Source organism: Stenella coeruleoalba, assembly GCF_951394435.1.
Source record: "Stenella coeruleoalba genome assembly, chromosome: 17".
Taxonomy (NCBI): domain Eukaryota; kingdom Metazoa; phylum Chordata; class Mammalia; order Artiodactyla; family Delphinidae; genus Stenella; species Stenella coeruleoalba.
The window spans coordinates 32,670,646-32,688,450 of NC_137163.1; the positions used below are offsets into that span (position 1 = coordinate 32,670,646).

The following is a 17,805-nucleotide window of genomic DNA, read 5'->3' on the forward strand; positions in this document are numbered from 1 at the left end:
CATTCAAAAGCCAATAAAGAGGCAAAGTTGGTGGAAGGGAAAGTTTGCTTTATTTCAGAGGCAGGCATCTGGGGGCGGGAGGGCCGCTCGTGTCCAAAGACTGATTCCCACACCCCCTTCCCGGACAGTCAGTCGGTAAGACCTTTTATAGGCGGAGGGAGGGGGCTACATGTAGAAACAACACAGGCAGCTCTGACAGTCATCTTGAAATTGGTCGTGCAGCATAATCTTTATTGTTTTAAGTACAGCTAGTCTTCAGTTCCAGGGTCGGTTTGTTCCCATTTCTTTGAGGCCAGTTCTTGGAATTGTGGCAGCTTATGTCATGGCTAATCTAGTCATCATGTAGTTAACTTCTTCCACCTGGCGAGCATTTCAGTATCTACAAAACAGCTCAAAGTATATGGCTCAGAATATTATCTACAGCCCTTGAAGAGGAACTAAAGGTCCTTGACTTTGCTGAATGAGTAAATTATTATTATTTGGTCCTGTTTGACCGTTTTCCTTTGCTTCCGTATTTTCTCAGTTCTCTAATTAAACTTACTCTTTTTTTTGTTTGTTTGTTTGTTTTCCGGTATGCGGGCCTCTCACTGTTGTGGCCTCTCCCGTTGTGGAGCACAGGCTCCAGATGCGCAGGCTCAGCGGCCATGGCTCATGGGCCCAGCTGTTCCGTGGCATGTGGGATCTTCCCGGACCGGGGCACGAACCTGTGTCCCCTGCATCGGCAGGCGGACTCTCAACCACTGCACCACCAGGGAAGCCCTAAACTTATTCACTGACCAAAGTTTTTCTACAGGCAAAAGGCAGGCGGAGGATGTGGGGGGGAAAGGACCATAGGGTCCTGCTCTATTTCATTACTACAAGTTAATTTCTACCATGAGAATTAGATCAGAAGTCGATTATCTTAAAGAGTTAGGTAATTGTATTCTGTTCACCTGGTGTATATTGGTCTTTTAACATTTGTAGACTGCTGTATGGGATACAGAAGCACCTAAAGTTCTTGCCCTCAGAAAACTTAAATTCTAATGGTAGGTTTGAGACTTAGTCAAATAAAAAGTAATTGTAGACAACATAAAATTAAGGACAAAATGGAATAAATCCAAATACGAAAACATGAGTAGAGATAGACTGTTAAGAAAAGTGTAGGGCTTCCCTGGTGGCGCAGTGGTTGAGAGTCTGCCTGCCGATGCAGGGGACGCGCGTTCATGCCTGGTCTGGGAAGATCCCACATGCCGCGGAGCAGCTGGTCCCGTGAGCCATGGCCGTTGAGTCTGTGCGTCCGGAGCCTGTGCTCCGCAACGGGAGAGGCCACAACAGTAAGAGGCCCGCGTACCGCAAAAAAAAAAAAAAAAAAAAAAAGAAAAGTGTAGATTGGTGATGACCACGGATATATATGTGTATCTGTAAATGTTCCATTAGATCCTTTTTTTAAATTATAAATTTATTTATTTATTTATTTTTGGGTGTGTTGGGTCTTCGTTTCTGTGCGAGGGCTTTCTCTACTTGCGGCGAGCGGGGGCCCCTCTTAATTGCGGTGCGCGGGCCTCTCACTGTCGCAGCCTCTTTTGTTGTGGAGCACAGGTTCAGTAGTTGTGGCTCACGGGCCTAGTTGCTCCGCGGCATGTGGGATCTTCCCAGACCAGGGCTCGAATCCGTGTCCCCTGCATTGGCAGGCAGATTCTCAACCACTGTGCCACCAGGGAAGCCCTCCATTAGATCTTGAGGTTCCCCAGAGAAGGACTAAAATTTTTGACAGCTGGAGAGGAGGCAAGAAGCCATTGAAAATCAGTGGAAATTATGGAGTGTTCTCCCTAGAAGAAAACCCACAGAGGCATATAATTTCCATAGTTTACCATGCACACACAAATAATAATTATGACAACAGGGAACATTCATTGAGCATTTACTTGCAGCAAGAGCAATGAACTAAGAACCTTACTTGCATTATATCATTTACTACTCTGAACAACCCTGTGAATTTATTATCCCTGTTATACAGGTGAGAATAATCGAAGCTGACTAACTTGCCCAAGTCACAAGTTTGTAAAGATAGATCTGAATTTGAATCCAGGCAGGCTAACTCAAGTACCCTCTGGCACTTAACGACTTACCCCAGTACCTCTAGGAATTCCTGGTATACTGTGGCTTGAACATGAAGGCAGGAATTCTGGACTTGGGTGCAGGTGCAGGCCTATATGACTTGGTATTTCTCTTCTGCAGCATTTTATGTAAGAGCAGAAGAGGTGATGGTTGAGGTGATCATTGAGGAATAGTGTGGTTGGCCTGATGAGTTTAAGACAGTGCTGTGAAGCAAACTGTGCCTGAGAAAAGGGAATTCTTGGTACCTGAGAATATTGGTAGTCTTGGTGAAATGGTGAGAGTATTAGGAGGCCAGTAGGGCTGACGTGATTGAGATAGGATTGGGGGACAAAATTAAAGATCTAGGAGTTGAAGCAGAACTTTGTAATAACAAGCCCATAGTGTGGCTGTGAAATGGTGATAAGAAAGAAGAAAACTTAGGAAGATGAATAACTGAAATCAAAATAGTTGCCTGGCCACCAGCATTAGTACTAGAGTTTTTATGCTTTCATAAAATTAAGCCCTTATAATAAAATTATAATACCTAGTGATGGGGGTGTTAGTCTTGACCATTAAACCAAACCTGCAATATTTCAATGAGTTCAGGTACAGATTGGAACTCAGAGGTGTCCAGAGTAGTCAAAGGATTAGAAATCATTTCATATGAGAAATGACTGGAGGAACTAGTTTAACTTAGGGGGTGGGAGGGACTTAAGGTATAAGAACTGCCATGTGGGAAAGGGAGCTGCCTTATTGAAGGTGATCTGAAGGTCAGACAGAGGTTGGGTGGAAATTACAGGGAAGCAGATTTTGGCCTGGCAAAGTGCTGGTGCTCAGAAGTGAAACTGGCAATGATGGGCAGTGGTTCAGCAGTTGGATGACAGAGGTTAGAAAATATTATTGTGTTGGGTGGAAAGGTCACTTGAGGTGATTATTGAGGCCCCTTATAACTTCAAGACTTAAAGTGTTCAAGATGACACTTTAAGTCATCAAGATTGATGAGAGGGAGCCCCAACAAAGAATGTGAGTGAGGTATAAAAGTAGTAATTTTCTAAAATAACCTGAAATCCTAATCTGTAGGTTAATCAAGGAACCAAAATGTAGAGCCCATAACAAGAATAGCATACAGTCAAGTTTTGTATGTATGTGGTATTGGAAGACCCAGTAGCATAAATAAAGTAATACTTACCAAATGTTTGCTATGTGCCAGGCATGCTTTTAGGAGCTTTATATGTATTAACTCACTTAATTCTCTGTAACTTTTAAAGTTAGGTTCTGTTATTTTTACCATTTTGTGGATGAGAAAACTCAGGCACAGAGTAATCTAGTAACTTACTCAGGGTCACACAGTAAGTGTTGGAATTGGGGTTCAAACCCAGGAAGTCTGATTTCATAGTATATGCTGTTAGACTGAAACCATCAGTGGGTAGTTTGGTATAACTAAGCATATGCTGTTAGACTGAAACCATAAGTGGGTAGTTTGGTATAACTAAAGGGTAAAATGCTAAAGGTTGAAATGAAAATTATTCCAGAAAGTTAAGCTTCTGGATTGACACATCTTTTATGCCATGTAAAAATGGAAGCCAGGCCTGGATGTTAGGAATGAAATCAGGACTAGAGATGTGGAAACCATAGCGCAGGGATAGAAATTGAAGCTACTTAAAGATTGAGAGACTACCCCTGTTGAGTGGAAAGACTGCCTAAAAAAATCAGCATTTAAAGGATGGGCAGAAGAGAAGGAGGCTGCAAAGGAAATTTAGTGGCCAAAGAAGTAAGAGGAAAATCAGGAGAGAGTGAAACTAGCCCAAAGAAGTGTGTTTTAGGAGGTAAACGATGTCAGGTGCTGCTCAAGGGTTAAATAGAGAGGAATCCCAAAGTGCACTTGGAGGTCTTTAACCTGCAGTAGCAGGTGGAGGCCCAAACCAGCTTGCAGTGGATTGAGAAACAATGGAGGTGAGAAAGTCCATGCTGAGATTGTAGTTATCTCTTCCAGAAGCTTAACTGACATGGAGGCACTGGGATCTGAGAGGAGACACTCAGGAGATACTTTAGTGTTTACATTTTGATGGGAAAAAACTAAAAGTGAGAAAGAGATTGGAGATGAAGACAGGAAGCTAATGAGTGAGAATTCTAAGGGGTTCTAAGCAGAATCTAGAGCAGTCTCTTTTAAACTTTTTGGCCACAGCCCTCAGTAGGAAATAAATTTTATCTTTGCTATCTGGTGCGAGCACACATGTACACATATTACTGAAACAAGTTTCTTACGGTAATAGTTATCCTTACTACTTGTGATGTCATTTATATTGTCTTCTATTCCAGTCTGTTGTTGGTGCGGGTTTTTTGTTGTTTTGGTTTGGGGTTTTTTTTGTTTTGTTTTAATGATCTCCTCAATCAATTTCTTGACCCATCTGCAGGTTTCAAAATGCTGACATAGAGTACAGGTGGAGGGGATTGGTTTTACCAACTCTTCAGCGTAACAGAGGAAAGGAGGGGTAAAACTAATACCCAACAAATGAAACAGGTTGTAATAGGGTAGTAAAAATTAGTGTCCCCTATCTTGCCTCCCTCCTGCACAGCAAACTTTTCTATCTTCCAATTGTGTCTGTTGACATCTTTTAGTACTATTGTAGGCCATTGTAACAGTTACGCAGGAGGTATTTAGATGCACCTACTAAATCTTCGGTGGCAAGTGTTTTTAAGACAATTATGAGGCCATTTAGGCCAAAAGTATTCACTGTACAGTAAGTCCCATACATACAAACCTTCAAGTCGTGAACTTTCAAAGATGCGAATGTGTGTTCGATGTCCAATCATGTAAGTTCACGTGTCTGGCATACATCGTCACGTGCGTGCATCCTCTACAAGTGGTTGTGCTTTTGTGTACTTTACAGTGCTGTGTAGAGTACAGTAGTATAGTATCTTTATTTCAAGCCCATGATGTCCGGAAGCAGGTGTAAAAGCAGTGGTGATGTAGCTGGTACTGCTAAGAAGCGCCAAGTAATAACGATGGAAACAGAAGTGAATAATTGAGAGAGTGGAGCGAGGCAAAAAGATGGTAGACGTCGCTCGTTCTTATAACATGAATTGTTCAACCATTGGCATGATTCTAAAGAACAAGGGCAAGATCACGGAACTTGTGAAGTCTGCTGTGCCGATGATGTTGACAATAATATCAAAGAAGCGTGGAAAAGTGATGGAGGAGATGGAGAAACTTCTCGGTGTGTAGATGCAGGATCAGCATCAGCGTCGAGTCCCGCTCAGCTTAATGCTGATTCAAGAGAAAATTAAAAGCCTTTATGAAGACTTGAAGAAGAAACAGCAGAGAATCAGAGGGCTCATCTTTTAACGCCAACCATGGCTGGTTTCATCGGTTCAAGGCTAGAGCTAACCTCACAACGTAAAAGTAAGTGGTGAGGCAGCGAGTGCAGATACGGTAGCTCCCTGGGAATTTCATGAAACGCTTTGAGAAATTATTGAAGGCATGTGTTTACCTGAGCAGGTTTTTAATGTGGATGAGACAGGACTGTACTGGAAGAGGATGCCAGACTGACATTACATCAGTAAGGAGGAAAAGTTGATGCCAGGCTATAAGGCACCAAAGGATAGGATGACTCTGTCTGGTGGCAATGCTTCCGGTGATGTGAAGCTGAAGCCTCTCTTAGTTTATCATTCAGAGAACCCAAGACCCTTAAAAACATAGCCAAGGGCTTCTCTTGTATGGAAGAATAACCCCAAAGCCTGGGTTACACAGGCCATTTTCCAGGACTGGTTTTTCCACCACTTTATCCCAGAGGTAGAGAAATACTGCGTGGAGAAGGATCTCCCATTCAACATTCTTTTGCTGCTTGACAGTGCTCCGGGCCACCCTCCATTCATGGACAACTTTCATCCCAAAGTCAAAGTATCTGCCATCTGCCACCAAATAGTACATCACTTATCCAACCTATGGACCAGGGAGTTATAGTGACTTTCAAAAAATATTTTTTACATCACACTTTTCGTTAGGCAGTAAAGGCGAGTGATGAATCGGGAAGAACCTTGCAACAATTTTGGAGGGACTATAACATCTACAAGGCCATAAAAAACATTGACTTTTCTTGGTATGAGGTTACGGCTGTCACCATGAATGGGGTTTGGAAGAACCTTTGCCTGCAGTTTGTTGATGATTTTCATGGGTTTGAGCAGGTGGATGGAGTCCAAAGAGCAACGTAGTGACTCTCAGCGAAAAGCTGGAGCTAGGTCTGCAAGAGGACGACTTCACTGAACTCCTTGCTGTGTAAAACGAGGAGCTTACTAATAAAGACCTGATGGAATTGGAGGCCCAGAGAAAGGATGAAGAGACAAGAGGAAGAAAGAGTAACTGAAGAACCAAAGAGATTCACGATGCAGGAAATGGCAAGGGGATTTTCTTTTCTTTATTTGAGGAGGCACTGTTCGTTTTTGAGGCACAGGACCTGAATGTAGAACAGTACACGAAGGTTGCAGCAGGCATTCAGAATGCAGTGCAGTGCTACCGTGTCATCTATGACAAGGGAAAAAGAGCTACTACCCAGACATCACTGGATCATTTTTTCAAGAGGGTAGATAGAATTGAATCCAGCAAGGAACCAGAACCTGTGCCATCAGCGTCAGGCGTGAGTGAGATTGCAGCCTGCCCTCCGTCTCCTATTGCTGAGGATCCTTCAGCTCTACCATCTCCCACCTCCTCTCCCTCCTTCAGTCAGTAAGTCTTCTTGCCTGTTCACTCGATGCCAGCCCCTGTAGGCCAGCTATTGTACTGTACTGCTGTACTTTTCAAGGTACTGTAAGATTAAAAATGTTTTCTTTATTTTTTGTGTTTGTTTTTTATGTATCATTTGTGTGAAAAGTATTATAAACCTATTACAGTACAGTACTGTATAGCCGATTGTGTTAGTTGGGTACCTAGGCTAACTGTGTTGGACTTATGAACAAATTGGACTTACAAATGTGCTCTCAGAATGGACCTTGTTCGTATGTAGGGGATTTACTGTATTTTATTTACATAGCAATTTTAATTCTACATTAGAGAGGCCCTAATTCAGATCCTCTTCATCTCAGTAACTTTGCAGTGGCCTCTTGTTTTCTTGCTTCCAGGTTTTCCACCTTCAAATTCATTCCCCCCAGGGTGCCTGGGTCTCCTTTCTAAACACATATTTGGTTATCTTAGGCACACTTGAACCCAAGTTTGAGAAATATGGGACTTTGAGATCATAGGCAGACTCTCTTTTGTGATTTTCAAGAACCTTTGCAATTAAGTCTATCTTAGTCTGCTAGGGCTACCATAACAAAATACCACAGAGTGGCTTAAACAACAGTAAATGATTTTCTCATAGTTCTGGGGGCTGGAAGTTCAAGATCAAGGGACCAGCAGGGTTGATTTCTTTCTGGGTGAGACCTTTCTCCTTGGCTTACAAATGACTTCCTTCTGGCTGTGTCCTCACGTGACCTTTTCTCTGGGCATATGCACTCCTAGTGTGTCTTCCTCTTTATAAGGACCCACCAGTCCTATTGAATTAGGCCCCACCCTTATGACCCCATTTAATCTTAATTATCTCCTTAAAGGCCCTGTCTCCAAATACAGTTACATTGGGGGTTTGGGCTTCAATATATGAACTGGAGGAAGGACACAATTCAGTCCTTAAACAGGCCCTTACCCTTCTTTAGTGGCTGATTTCCTACCAACCTTTCCCTCTAACAGCTGTTTACTTCAGCTGAACCATGCCCCCAGTATTCTCCCCAGCAGTGCCAGGCGCTGTGATACTTCATGTATTTGTACCAGCTGTTCCACTTGTCTAGAGATAAACTTTCTCTCCTTTTCCCAAAGACAAGTTTCTAATCAATCTTCAGGGCTCTACCCAGTATCTGCTCTCCCACTTTCCCTGTCACCCTCCTACATCCCCCCAGTTCCTCCATACACACGTGTTGATCGTGTTTCCTCTATATTCCTATAGCACTTCATAGGTTTACCATGGTGCTCATAACTTTGTAATGAGATTGCTTGTCCATTTTGCCTTGCAGATTATATCTTCCTCAGGGTCAGGGTTTGTGTCCTACTTGGGTTTATATTCCTTCTTTGCCTGGCAGTGATAGTCAATAAATCATTTTCTTAATTTTTTTAAATAAATAATTATCTGTGAACAAGCAGACATCTTTCAAAATTAAAGATTTGATCCTAACTATATGATAAAGTATATAAGATTATAGTATTAAGGAAGTATAGGGTACAGAATGTTGTTGCCTATTACTGAGATAGTTCGTACTCTACACTTCTAGGGTTGACTTCTTAAAACAAAGAAATCATTGGTTCATATCTGTGAAAAGGAAAGATGGTGTTTTGTGGTTTGTATTTTTTTTTGTTTGCTTTTTTTTAACCTCAAGAGAGAACTTGTGTTGTGAGCTTATTAATGAAAGGAAAATTTACTTAGAAGACATTTATACAGGAGAATGAGAGCCATAAAATCCAAGGGAAGCATCAGAAAGATTATAAAGAACACAGCAAAACATTTCTTGAGAACCAGTAACTCTGCTATTTGCTTTTAAACTTATCTTTTATAAACCTCACGACAACCTGCAAGGTAGGTAATATTTATCCCCACTTAAAGAGGACACTAAAGCTCAGGAAGAAAAGACCAGTAGCTAATTAGAGAAGTTAGATATCAAACCCAGTTCTTCTAACAAAGCCTAGTGTACTTTAATCTCATTTCATGGTGTAACATTGTCAGATTAATGATGAAAGAGATTGACTTTTCCCCCTTTGCCTGGCATTGGTAAACAGTCAGTGGTTCTTTGCCAGGCTGCAGTATGCACAGTAAAGTAGTGGCAAGGGGACGGTGAACTGGGCATGCCTGAGTATGACTAGTGGACTGTAATTTGTATAAACTTTCTGGGGGGCAGTTTCTATGTGTATTTGAACAAATTTATACTCTTTGACCCCTTCTAATTCCCATTCTAAGGATATAAGAAAAAAATTGTTGAACAGAATTTTCTTTAGAGACCTTTTAATAATAGCAAAGAGGAAAAAACAATTCACATGTCAACTAGAGGGCTGTTTGTACAAATGATGGGATATCTGTGAGAGGCAAAACCATCATGTCATTGTTGAAATCGTTTTTTTTTTCTTTCGAGTCTTCTGGAAACCTTATTTTACGATACACCAATTTTATAAAAAACATAATTAAGATTATAAATTTGGCATTCTCTTCCATGCCATTTCCCTGTAGGAAACAGAAGGCACATTCAAAATAGTATAGCTCTGGGCCATGGGGGGGCCTAAAAGGATTGTTTACAAAGATGTAAGCAGATCATAGGAAAACCGTAAGGAATAATGTAGTATTGGGGGCTAGAAACAGTTTGGGCTGCTGTCACCTGAAGGGCCAAAGGACAGGGAGAAAGAGTCGTTGAGAGAGAGCCACCTTGAGAGGAGCTGTGACCTTCAGTAGAGGAATGCAGCGTGCCCAAGGCAACCCCTGCAAGAATAAATATCTGCATCTGCTCTCTTCCATCCCTTTGATCTGCCAGGGCTCCCCAGTAACCCAATTCAGCTAGAAGCTAGAAGGCAAGATCAGGCTTCTGGAGCAGAACATGGTTGAGAGAGGTGGACCCTGGATCTGGAAAGGAAACAGAAGATACTCAGGCTATATTAATTGAACACATATATATTGAGAGCCTGCAATGTACCAAGCACTATGATAGGAGTAGGCATATTGCAATGAGGAAGTAGTAGTCTCTGCCCTCACAGAGCATCTTGCTACTGAGAAGCAGTGATAATTGAACAAAAAAACTAATAATTGCAGTGAAGAGTGTTTTATTATGGTAGGGAAAGTATGGTGTGCCATGGGAACAGAGAAACTTGACCCCATCTAGAGGGTAGGAAAGGATCCCCAAAGGAAATGATTGTTAAACTGAGACCTGAAAGAGGAATCAAAGTTAACTGTGTGAAGGAATAGGTAAGAAGAGAATGTTCATGGCAGACAGAGTAGCCTGTGCCAAAGTGTTAAGGTCAGAGACTGTATAAGAGCTGAAAGTTGTTGAACATTCTAGCAATTTTCATCACACATTTTGAAGCGCAAACTTCAATGAGCCAGGCACTATACAGTAAGTTCTGTAAGGCAGCATCACTGAATGCAGGGAGAGAATAAAGAGGAGACTGGGGCTTGTTGCAGAAGAGTGATGGAGGGCCTTATGTACTATGTTAAGGAATATGTTCTTTATTGTTTGGGGTGTAGAATAGTTTTAAGTGGATAAATGACTTATTGAAATGCATGTTTCTAGAAAGATTACCTAACCTACAGTGCAATTAATGGGGGCGGGGCAGCAAAACTGGATATAAGAAGGCTAATTTAAATTCTGTTTCTAGTTGAGAAATGGTGTCCTGAAGTAGGGTGATGGCAGTGTGAACTGAGAGATGTGAATGGGTCCAGGAGAGACTTGTGATACAGAATCAACAGGACATCTTAATTGGTAAGAGGTTGTAAAAGGAGGAGTGTTCATGGATGGTCCCCAGGTTTCTGTCTGGAGCATCTGTGTAGATGGTAGTTCTGTTTATTGACCAATATGGATCAGCAGAATAAGAGCAGCTGCAATAGGGATAGGGAATACTAGTTCAATTTTGGATATGTTCAAACTGCAACTTTTGTTAGTTGCATTTATCTATGTAGATCTGAAGATAAGCAAAAGGTCTGGTAGGGATAGAGAACTGGCATTTATATCCACAGACAAAAAAAGAAAGGGAGGAAATATACCACCATAAGGGTAGTCATCTTGGAGTGGTGGCATTGTGATTTTATTTTCTTTATTCCTTCTATATTTTGTAAATGTTCTGCAGCATACACGTTTTGCTTTTCAAAAAGCCATTTTTAATGATTGTATGCTGGTTTAATATTTATTACATGGAAAAGGTTTTAAAATTACTCTATTTCAGTTGCAGATATAAAGCATCTGAAAATGTTCTTGAGTGAAGGATAACAGAAATAAAAATTTCCCTAGGGCTGCTGTTTTATTTTATTACAAAAGGTATATGTCATCTTTGTATACTTTTTACATTATGAAATTTGTATTGTTGAATTCTCTTTATCATTCTCCCCCTACAACCACTCACAGCCAGTCTCGTTCCCTGCAGATAGCTACTATTAACCATATGCAGTGTTTCAATCTATTAGTTTCATAGCTCTCAATTTTTCTAAATATTCAGAGTAGTCCACAGTGTACATGTATCATAATTTATTTAAACATTTCCCTATTGGTGGATGTTGAAATTACTCTCACTTTTGCTGTTGCAGAAGACGCTTCAGTGAACATCGTTCTATGTGTATCTTTGTAGATTTGGGGCTATATTTCTATAGGATATATTTTTAGAAATGGAACTGCTAAGTCAAAGAATAATTTGCATTTGAATTTTTATTAGTGTTAAACTGCTCTCAGAAAGGCCATGGAAGTGTCTATTTCCAAATACCCACACCAACACTGGGAATTAACAAACCTTAAAATTGGTTTCTGTCTGGAGGGGAAGAAAAAAAAAGCTACCTTGTCTAATTCGTATTTTATTGGTGAGGTTGAAAACTTTTTCAGTGCTTCTTTTTTGTATTGAGTAGTTGATGTACAATATTACATGTTACAGTGTACAGTGTAGGGATTCACAATGTTTAGAGGTTATACTCCATTTATACTTATAAAATATTTGTTTTATTCCCCTTGTTGTACAATATATTTTTTTAATATTACTATTTCTTTTACAAATTTTTTTATTTTATATTAGAGTATAGTTGATTTACAACGTTGTGTTAGTTTCAGGTGTACAGCAAAGCGATTCATTATACGTATACATATATCTATTCTTTTTCCATATACGTTATTACAGAGTATTGAGTAGAGTTTCCTGTGCTATACAGTAGGTCCTTGTTGATTATTTTATATATAATAGTGTGTATATGTTAATCCCAACTTCCTAATTTATCCCTTGCCCCCCACCTTTCCTCTGTGGTAACCATAAGTTTGTTTTCTAAATCTCTGAGTCTGTTTCTGTTTTGTAAATAAGTTCATTGGTATCATTTTTTTTAGATTCCACATATAAGCGATATCATATGATATTTGTCTGTCTGACTTCACTTAGTATGATAGATCCATCCACATTGCTGCAAATGGTATTATTTCATTCTTTTTTATGGCTGAGTAGTATTCCTTGTGTGTGTGTGTGTGTGTGTGTGTGTGTGTGTGTGTGTGTGTGTGTGTGTATACCACATCTTCTTTATCCATTCATCTGTCAGTGGACGTTTAGGTTGCTTCCATGTCTTGGCTGTTGTAAATAGTGCTGCAGTGAACATTGGGGTTCATGTATCTTTTCAAATGAGAGTTTTCTCCGGATATATGCCCAGGAATGGGATTGCCGGATCATACGGTAGCTCTATTTTTATTTTTTTACAGACCCTTGATAATGTTCTCCATAGTGGCTGTACCAATTTACATTCCCACCAACAGTGTAGGAGTTTTCCCTTTTCTCTATACCCTTTCCAGCATTTATTGTTTGTAGACTTTTTGATGATGGCCTTTCTGACCGCTTTGAAGTGATACCTCATTGTAGTTTTGATTTGCATTTCTCTGATAATTAGTGATGCTGAGCATCTTTTCATGTGCCTGTCGGCCATCTGGATGTCATCTCTGGAGAAATGTCTATTTAGATCTTCTGCCCCTTTTTTGATTGGGTTGTTTGTTTTTTAATATTGAGTTGCGTGAGCTGGTATATTTTGGAGATTAATCCCTTGTCGGTTGCATCATTTGCACATATTTTCTCCCATTCTGTGGGTTATCTTTTCATTTTATTTATGGTTTCCATTTCTATACAAAAGCTTTTAAGTGTATTAAGGTCCTGTTTGTTTATTTTCTTTTTATTTTTATTTCTTTGGGAGGTTGATCCAAAAAGATGTTGCTGCGATTTATGTCAAAGAACGTTCTGCCTATGTTTCCCTCTAAGAGTTTTATAGTATCTGTTCTTACATTTAGGTCTTTAATCCATTTTGAGTTTAGTTTTGTGTATGGTGTTAGAGAGTGTTCTAATTTCATTCTTTTACATGTGGCTGTCCAGTTTTCCCAGTGCCACTTATTGAAGAGACTGTCTTTTCTCCATTGTATTTTCTTTCCTCCTTTGTCGTACATAATTGACCATAAGTGTGTTGGTTTATTTGTGGACTTTCTATCCTGTTCCATTGATCTGTAAGTCTGTCTTTGTGCCAATACCATGCTGTTTTGTTTACTGTAGCTTTATAGTATACTCTGAAATCAGGGAGCCTGAAGCCTCCAGCTCTGTTTTTCTTTCTCAAGAATTTGTGTTTCCATACAAATTTTAGGATTTTTTTTTTTTGTTCCAGATCTGCAAAAATGCCATTGGTAATTTGAGGGATTGCATTGAATCTGTAGATTGCCGTGGGTAGTATAGTTATTTTGACAATATTAATTCTTCCAGTCCAAGAACATCGTATATATTTTCATCTGTTTTGTGTCATCTTTGATGTTTCATCAATGTCTTAATAGTTTTTGGTGTACAGGTCTTTTGCCTCCTTAGGTTTATTCCTAGACATTTTATTCTTGTTGATGTGATGGTAAATGGGATTGTTTCCTCAATTTCTGATCTTTCATTGTTAGCATAAAGAAATGCAACAGAATTCTGTGTGTTAATTTTGTGTCCTGCAACTTTACCAAATTCATCGATGAGCTCTAGTAGTTTTCTGGTGGCATCTTTAGGATTTTCTATGTATAGTATCATGGCATCTGCAAACAGTGATAGTTTTACTTCTTTTCCCATTTGGATTCCTTTTATTTCTTTTTCTTCTCTGATTGCCATGGCTAGGACTTCCAAAACTATGTTGAATAAAAGTGGCAAGAGTGGACATTCTTGTCTTGTGCATGATCTTAGAGGAAATACTTTTAGCTTTTCACACGTTAGCTGTGGGATTGTCATATATGGCCTTTATTATGTTGAGATATGTTCCCTCTATGCCCACTTTCTGGAGAGTTTTTATAATTGGGTGTTGAATTTTATCAAAAGCTTTTTCTGCATTTATTGAGATGATCATATGGTTTTTACTTTTCAGTTGGTTACTGTGGAGTATCACACTGATTAATTTGCAGATATTGAAAAATCCTTGCATCCCTGGGATAAATCCCCCTTGATCATGGTGTAGATCCTTTTAATGTGTTGTTGGACTCAGATTGCTAGTATTTTGTTGAGGATTTTTGCGTCTATGTTCATCAGTGATATTGGCCTGTAATTTTCTTTTTTTGTGGTATCTTTGGTTTTGGTATCAGGGTGATGGTGGCCTCATAGAATGAGTTTGGGAGTGTTCCTACTGCTGCAATTTTTTAAAACAGTTTCAGAAGGATAGGTGTTGACTCTTCTCTAACTGTTTGATAGAATTCACCTGTGAAGCCATCTGGTCTTGGATTTTGTTTGTTGGGAGGTTTTTGTTTGTTTTTAAATTTTAAATATTTATTTATTTATTTTTGGCTGTGTTGGGTCTTCATTGCTCCATGCAGGCTTTCTCTAGTTGTGGCGGGCGGGGGCTACTCTTCATTGTGGTGCTCGGGCATCTCATTGCGGTGGCTTCTCTTGTTGCAGAGCATGGGCTCTAGGCACGCGGGCTTCAGTAGTTGTGGCACAGAGGCTTAGTTGCTCCGCGGCATGTGGGATATTCCCAGACCAGGGATCGAACCTGTGTCCCCTGCATTGGCAGGCAAATTCTTATCCACTGCGCCACCAGGGAAGCCCTGTTGGGAGTTTTTAAATCACAGTTTCAATTTCGGCACTTGTGATTGGTCTGTTCATATTTTCTATTTCTTCCTGGTTCAGTTTTGGGAGATTGTACCTTTCTAGGAATTTGTCCATTTCTTCTGGGTTATCTATTTTATTGGCATATAGTTGCTTGTAATAGTCTCTTATGATCCTTTGTATTTCTGTGGAGTCTGTTGTAACTTCTCCTTTTTCATTTCTAATTTTGATTTGAGCCTTCGCCCCTTTTTTCTTGATAACTCTGGCTAAAGGTTTATCAATTTTGTTTATATTTTCAAAGAACCAGCTTTAAGTTTCATTGATCTTTTGTATTCTTCATCTCTATTTCATTTATTTCTGCTCTGATCTTTATGATTTCTTTCCTTCTGCTAACTTTGGGTTTTGTTTGTTCTTTTCTCTATTTGCTTTAGGTATAAGGTTAGGTTGTTCATTTGGGAGTTTTCTTGTTTCCTGAGGTAAGATTGTATTGGTATAAACTTCTTAGAAGTGCTTTTGCTGCATCCTATAGGTTTTAGATCATCGTGTTTTTGTTTTCATTTGTATCTAGGTATTTTTTGATTTCGTCTTTGATTTCTTCAGTGATCCAGTGGTTGTTTAGTAGCATATTGTTTAGCCTCCACGTGTTTGTGGGTTTTTTACCGTTTTTTTCTTGTAGTTGATTTATAATCTCATAATGTTGTGAAATTCAATAAATTTCAATTTTTTTTAAATTTACTGAGGCTTGCTTTGTGGCCCAGCATGTGGTCAGTCCTGGAAAATGTTCTATGTGCACTTGAGAAGAATGTGTATTCTGCTACTTTCAGATGGAATGCTCTATAAATATCAAGTAACTCCATCTGGCCTAATGTGTCATTTAAACCTGTGTTTCCATATTGATTTTCTGTCTAAATGATGTGTACACTGATGTTAGTGGGGTGTTAAAACCCCCCACTATTATTGTGTTACTGTCAATTTCTCTTTTTATGGTTGTTAACATTTGTGTTATATATTGAGGTGCTCCTATGTTGGATGTGTGTGTATATATAAGTGTGTGTGTGTGTGTGTGTGTGTGTGTGTATATATATATGATATATGATATATATCTTCTTGAACTGATTCTTCGATCATTATGTAGTGTCCTTTGTCTCTTCTAACAGTCTTTATTTTACAGTTTATTTTGTCTCATGTGACTATTGCTACTCCAGCTTTCTTTTGATTTCCATTTGCATGGAGTACCTTTTTCTATACTCTTGTGTTCATTCTGTATGTGTCCCTAGATCTGAATTGGGTCTCTTGTAGACAGCATATATACGGATCTTCTTTTTATATCCATTCAGCCAGTTTTTGTCTTTTGGTTGGAGCATTTAATCCATTTACATTTAAGGTAGTTACCAATATGTATGTTCTTATTGCCATTTTGCTAACTGTTTTGGATTTGTTTTTGTAGGTATTTTTTTCTTCCTTTCCTTTTTTGTTCCCTTCTCGTGTGATTTGAAGACTATCTTTAGTGTTGTGTTTGGATTCCTTTTTCTTTTTTTGAGTATCTGTTGTAGATTTTTGGTTTGTGCTTACCATGAGGTTTTGCTATAGCAGCCTTTATATACACAATATTGTTTGAAGTTGCTGTTATCTTTATTTCAAATGGATTTCCAGTATTTGTTCATTTGTTCTCTCCTCGCAGTTGCTGGTTTTGATATCATATTTGTGTGGGGGTGATTTCCTACCTTTACTGTATGTTTTCCTCTACTAGTAAGCTTTCCATTCGTAATTTTCTTGTTTCTAGTTGTGGCCTTTTCTCTTCTGCCTAGTCAAGTTCCTTTAGCATTTTTTTTTAACATCTTTATTGGAGTGTAGTTGCTTTACAATATTGTGTTAGTTTTTGCTGTATAACAAAGTGAACCAACTATACATATACATATATCCCCATATCTCCTCCCTCTTGCGTCTCCCTCCCACCCTCCCTATCCCACCCCTCTAGGTGGACACAAAGCACCGAGCTGATCTCCCTGTGCTATGCGGCTGCTTCCCACTAGCTATCTGTTTTACACTTGGTAGTGTATATATGTCCATGCCACTCTCTCACTTCATTCCAGTTTACCCTTCCCCTTCCCCATGTCCTCAAGTCCATTCTCTATGTCTGCATCTTTATTCCTGTCCTGCCCCTAGGTTCATTAGAACCTTTTTTTTTTTTTTTAGATTCCATATATATGTGTTAGCATATGGTATTTGTTTTTCTCTTTCTGACTTACTTCACTCTGTATGACAGTCTCTAGGTCCATCCACCTCAGTACAAATAACTCCATTTCGTTTCTTTTTATGGCTGAGTAATATTCCATTGTATATATGTGTCACATCTTCTTTATCCATTCATCTGTCCATGGACATTTAGGTTGTTTCCATGTCCTGGCTTTTGTAAATAGTGCTGCAGTGAACATTGTGGTACATGTCTCTTTTTGAATTATGGTATTCTCGGGGTATATGCCCAGTAGTGGGATTGCTGGGTCGTATGGTAGTTCTTTTTTCAGTTTTTTAAGGAACCTCCATACTGTTCTCTATTAGTGGCTGTATAAATTTACATTCCCACCAACAGTGTCCTTTAGCATTGTTGCAAAGGTGGTTTGATGGTGCTGAATTCTCTTAGCTTTTGCTTGTCTGTAAAGCTTTTGATTTCTTCTTCAAATCTGAACGAGATTCTTGCTGAGCAGAGTATTCTTGGTTGTAGGTTTTTCCCTTTCACCACTTTAAATATATTGTGCCGCTCCCTTCTGGCCTGCAGAGTTTTTGCTGAAAAATCCGCCGATAACCTTATGGGGATTCCCTTGTATGTTATTTGTTGCTTTTCCCTTGTTGCTTTTAATATTTCCTCTTTGTCTTTAATTTTTGTCAATTTGATTAATGTGTCTTGGTGTTTTCCTCCTTGGGTTTATCCTGTGTGACGCTCGCTCTCTGTG

At 39.4% G+C, this 17,805-nt stretch overlaps 1 protein-coding gene across 1 annotated transcript in view; it reads left to right on the plus strand.

Annotated features, from left to right (window-relative positions):
* The window catches only part of SLC25A32 (solute carrier family 25 member 32), a 49,720-nt gene that overhangs the window by 1,443 nt on the left and 30,472 nt on the right, over positions 1 to 17,805 (plus strand). The gene's annotated exons all lie outside the window — the stretch shown is intronic.